We start from the raw sequence: 6,000 nt of genomic DNA on the forward strand, positions 1-6,000 counted from the left end.
ACAAAGGCCCTTAAATAGAATAAGCTCTATTTCATCGTTTTGCTTACACGTCAGCTGATTAAAATCGTGATTAGAGTGAACCCTGTTTTGTTATAGTGCTTTCTGTCATGATGCTTTCTTATTGCAATAATTAATACTATCTCCAATCTTTCATTAAAGTCATCCTCAGAATTAATAATTTTCTTGCTAATTGTTATACTAGTTTTCCCTGAAATGCAACGTCTGTTTCTTTGCGCTCCTGTGCCTTCTAGCTCATCAATCTATTAGTCTTAATTTTAATATGAGATGATATCTATAGGAAGTATGCTTTTTTAAATGTCTGGAAATTACTCAGTAAACATATTTTTCCAGTGTGTGAACAGTGTAAACAACACTCGGCAGAAACACTACACAGCAGGGGTGTCACTAGCACGTTAAGAGACCATACAATAAGTGTCAGGGGCCCGAGACTGTTCAACTGCCTCCCAGCACACATAAGGGGGATTACCAACAGACCCCTGGCAGTCTTCAAGCTGGCACTGGACAAGCACCTAAAGTCAGTTCCGGATCAGCCGGGCTGTGGCTCGTATGTTGGTTTGCGTGCAGCCAGCAGCAACAGCCTGGTTGATCAGGCTCTGATCCACCAGGAGGCCTGGTCTCAGACCGGGCCGCGGGGGCGTTGACCCCCGGAACTCTCTCCAGGTAAACTCCAGGTAAACTCCAGTGTCCGACCGCACCCTGCACTCACACTACACACTACCACTCACACTACACACTTCCACTCACACTACACACTTCCACTCACACTACACACTTCCACTCACACTACACACTTCCACTCACACTACACACTTCCACTCACACTACACACTTCCACTCACACTACACACTTCCACTCACACTACACACTTCCACTCACACTACACACTTCCACTCACACTACACACTACCACTCACACTGCACTAACAGTGCCTGCAGCAAAAGGAGTCCAGTTTTAGGTATTTCAGACGTTCGTATATATTTAGAGGTTTGATAAGATGAGGACAGTGAATTTTGTTTGTAATATCTCAAATTCTTCAATTTCACCCTTCATAACTAGAGCCTTAGAGCAGTATGCAAAACTAGAAGTGCAAGTGCCTTGAAGAATATCATCACTGATTTCACATCTTACAATATGTTTTCAAGGGTCTTGTACAGTGAAACACCCTCCATGCAATTGTGATATTTTACATATGTAATCCTTGAACTGAAAATCTCCCGAGATTGTTACTCCCAGGTCCCTTACAGTTCTCTCCCGCTTGAGAGCGTTTTTCTCTGTTACAGAATTGATTTTTTCTTCAATAGTGAAGTTGGAGAAACCTGTCCTTGCCGAACTCAAATTATTTTCTCTGACCTACCGGAAGACTTATTATAAATTGCCTTTAAGATTTGCTTCGTTCTCAATGGATGCTGCTACTCATAAAAATTCTATTACCGTCCGCAACGCATGATACAGAGCTATGATTTACGTCTTCGTCTACGGCAGATATGAAAATGTGAGAAGAGAACTGGTCGTAAAGTCTAATGCTGCATTTCAGTGTTTCATGAACAATTTACTCAAATGATGAATGAAAAACAGATACGAGTCCCATTACTGTTTGCATGTGCTAGAATTAATTAATTCTGTTTTATTTATGCCCTAAGTGGCAGAAATATCCGATATACAGATGTAAGCATACAAGTTTCAGAACCGATCTTGGTACTATAATATTTACAGTCAAATTGTAACATTTAATATATTTTAATTGGCGTTGACTAAAGCTAACTAATTAGAATGGGTGCAGATAAATGCATGAAATATATCACTTAGTATATGGCATCACCGTGTAAGATAATACCTGTGAATATATAGAAACGGGTAGAGAGAGAGAGAGAGAGACAGACAGACAGACAGAGACAGACAGACAGATACACAGACAGACAGACACACACAGACAGACCTGAAAAACTACAGGGTGATACCTGTAGGTTTTTCCCTGAAAAACCTAGAGGTATAAACCCGTAGGTATTCAAGTATTTTCTTCCTCTAAAACCGCTGTATATGTACATGAATATTTTTTTGAGAATTTATTAAACGATTACATTGAGAAGAGGTTAACATGACATAAAATCCAGCTAGCCCTGGTGGGCCACCCATCCTCCATGGCTAGCCCTGGTGGGCCACCCATCCTCCATGGCTAGCCCTGGTGGGCCACCCATCCTCCATGGCTAGCCCTGGTGGGCCACCCATCCTCCATGGCTAGCCCTGGTGGGCCACCCATCCTCCATGGTTAGCCCTGGTGGGCCACCCATCCTCCATGGCTAGCCCTGGTGGGCCACCCATCCTCCATGGCTAGCCCTGGTGGGCCACCCATCCTCCATGGCTAGCCCTGGTGGGCCACCCATCCTCCATGGCTAGCCCTGGTGGGCCACCCATCCTCCATGGCTAGCCCTGGTGGGCCACCCATCCTCCATGGCTAGCCCTGGTGGGCCACACATCCTCCATGGTTAGTCCTGGTGGGCCACCCATCCTCCATGGTTAGCCCTGGTGGGCCACCCATCCTCCATGGCTAGCCCTGGTGGGCCACACATCCTCCATGGTTAGCCCTGGTGGGCCACCCATCCTCCATGGCTAGCCCTGGTGGGCCACCCATCCTCCATGGCTAGCCCTGGTGGGCCACACATCCTCCATGGTTAGCCCTGGTGGGCCACCCATCCTCCATGGTTAGCCTGGTGGGCCACCCATCCTCCATGGCTAGCCCTGGTGGGCCACACATCCTCCATGGTTAGCCCTGGTGGGCCACCCATCCTCCATGGTTAGCCCTGGTGGGCCACCCATCCTCCATGGCTAGCCCTGGTGGGCCACCCATCCTCCATGGCTAGCCCTGGTGGGCCACCCATCCTCCATGGCTAGCCCTGGTGGGCCACCCATCCTCCATGGCTAGCCCTGGTGGGCCACCCATCCTCCATGGCTAGCCCTGGTGGGCCACCCATCCTCCATGGCTAGCCCTGGTGGGCCACCCATCCTCCGTGGCTAGCCCTGGTGGGCCACCCATCCTCCGTGGCTAGCCCTGGTGGGCCACCCATCCTCCATGGTTAGCCCTGGTGGGCCACCCATCCTCCGTGGCTAGCCCTGGTGGGCCACCCATCCTCCGTGGCTAGCCCTGGTGGGCCACCCATCCTCCATGGCTAGCCTTGGTGGGCCACCCATCCTCCATGGCTAGCCCTGGTGGGTCACCCATCCTCCGTGGCTAGCCCTGGTGGGCCACCCATCCTCCGTGGCTAGCCCTGGTGGGCCACCCATCCTCCGTGGCTAGCCCTAGTGGGCCACCCATCCTCCGTGGCTGGCCCTGGTGGGCCACCCATCCTCCGTGGCTAGCCCTTGTAGGCCACCCATCCTCCATGGCTAGCCCTGGTGGGCCACCCATCCTCCATGGCTAGCCCCGGTGGGTCACCCATCCTCCATGGCTAGCCCCGGTGGGCCACCCGTCCTCCATGGCTAGCTGGTGGGCCACCCATCGTCCATGATTAGCCCTGGTGGGCCACCCATCCTCCGTGGCTAGCCCTGGTGGGCCACCCATCCTCCGTGGCTAGCCCTGGTGGGCCACCCATCCTCCGTGGTTAGCCCTGGTGGGCCACCCATCCTCCATGGCTAGCCCCGGTGGGCCACCCAGCCTCCGTGGCTAGCCCTGGTGGGCCACCCGTCCTCCATGGCTAGCCATGGTGGGCCACCCGTCCTCCATTGCTAGCCCTGCCACGCTATCTATTCTCTCTTTCTCTCTCTTATACTTTGCCGAATAGGTAAAACTTGTGATTTTGGCTTAAGTAGCTACGCTCTTCTTGCCGAATAAGGCAAGGGAAAATTTGTGTATGCAATAATTTCGAAAAAATAATTCTGAACCTAACGAAAAAAATATTTAATTGTTTATTATTAAATTATTTTACACTTGTATAAAATATATTTACGTGGATTAGGTTAAATTACATTGCGCTTGTTATAAGGTTAGGTAAGTTTTTTCTATATTTTGGTACAAAACCTTAGAAATGAAAAGCGAAAAAAATATATATCTTTAAAAGTATAAGAGAAAATTTTAGAAAGGACTTAAATTTATTGCACACATACACGTATAGAAACAATGTTTGTGTGTGAAAGAGTATATTTAGTAGGATTGTGCGGCCCCAGGGTTAGCCTAGGCTAGGCAAGGTTTTATCTCGAACTGGGGCTTAGAGGGTGATTGACCAGGGTTAGGCTCGGAGGATGGGTGGCAGGGCAAGGCTAGGCTAGGCTTGGAATAAGTGGCAGGGCAGAATTAGGCAGCTCGTGGAACAGGTGACGGGACAGGTAATGCATTAGTGTTGTATTTGATGACAGTGCAAGATGTTCACTTGGATTACCTCCTTCTGTTGACGTGACAAGCCTCTCTTGTATCACATCTGTTTCCAATTAGGCTTGACGTCTACTCAATTGAACATTCAGCTCATGATTCAAAGTTAATGCTCTAATTAAGAATTTCGTCCCGTTAATGTAGCTCTCACATTACACCGAAATATGAAAAGTTTAACAAATCTAATTAAAGAAAAAGTATGCATTTTTTTTTTTAACTAAGACAACCTTCACGTATCATTACCTCTGAGTAGTCGGACCGAAACGTCGTCGTAAGTTTCATTCTTCTATGTGAAATTATTTGTGAAATGTTCCATTCACAGTATTGTGCTTTATTCTTTAAGGGAATTATTACTTAGTCTTTCTTCACGTGGTTTGGTTGCTCTTCTCTGTGCTATTATCTGCTCTACCTTCGTCTTGTTTTGTAATTTGGAGGCGAAAATTGAACATGTCCAAGATGCTGCCTAAGAAATACACTATAATCAGATGGTGCTTTGTGCTTGAAATTCCTAGATGTGAAACTTAGCACTCTGTTGACTTTGTTGCTTGCAGAAAGACAGTTTCATGGTTTTCAGGTCGTTGCTTATGATTTCTCCAAGGCTGTCTTCCTATCTTGTTTTGGTTAATTTGTTACCTAACACATTATATTCACTCATTTCTTTACACCAGGGGTCAGCAACCCCCGGCCTTAGTGAGGTTTTCGTTCTGCCAGCCAACTTAACACCTGGACACTAATTATCTAATTAGTATCGAATACAGATGTAATGGTTCACTTCAAGGTTAAGCAGTCCCTGGAAATGTTACTTCGTATCCTCCCTCCTTGAGTTTTTCATTCGAGTTTGTTGTCTGGTGGTAAAACAACTGTACAAAAGGTATCTGCATTCGATAATGCTTATTTAATTGTGATAAATTGTGTTAAGTATTATCAGAAGTAGGCCAAAATTGGTTTAAAAAACTAATGACGACCACGAGTTCGACAATTTTTTTATATTACATTTAAAAGCATGGCCCTCCTCCGAGAGACTGCATAGGTGTCTGGCCCTTTCTCTCCAAAAGGTTGCCGAACCTGCTTGACACTTATCAGTATTGACACTTCTATGTCGGTGATCACATCGCCAACCTATCATGCTCAGTCTAAACAATCTGCTTTGAAGGCTTCAATTTTCCCCAATTCTGTGTCATTGGCAAATTAGTGCTATGTTTAGATCATGTAAGTACATTGTGAAAACGACTGGAGCAAGAATTAATTCCTGAGGAACCCCACTCTTTATGACTAGCCACTCACATTTATCCGTTCAATACCACTTTCTGTTAAATATTCGTGAAACGATCTTTAATTCAGGCATGAAGTTTGTCCCCTATGCTATGCGTCTTTAATCGGGCCAACAGTTTTCGACAAGGCACATTACCAATTCATTTTTTTTAATTCTAGATATACTGCATCCGGTGGGCATTTTCATCCTAGTTTTTCTATTTATAATTAAAAAACAAATAAATACATTATCTTTTGTTGCGACGTCCATGATTTCCCCGTCACAGACCGGGCTGTGGGGGCGTTGACTCTCGAAACCCTCTCCAGGTATCTCCTGGTAATAAGTCTCCAGGAACTATGCGGTAT

The sequence above is a fragment of the Cherax quadricarinatus genome, chromosome 27 (assembly GCF_038502225.1).
Source record: "Cherax quadricarinatus isolate ZL_2023a chromosome 27, ASM3850222v1, whole genome shotgun sequence".
In the NCBI taxonomy this organism is placed as follows: Eukaryota; Metazoa; Arthropoda; class Malacostraca; order Decapoda; family Parastacidae; genus Cherax; species Cherax quadricarinatus.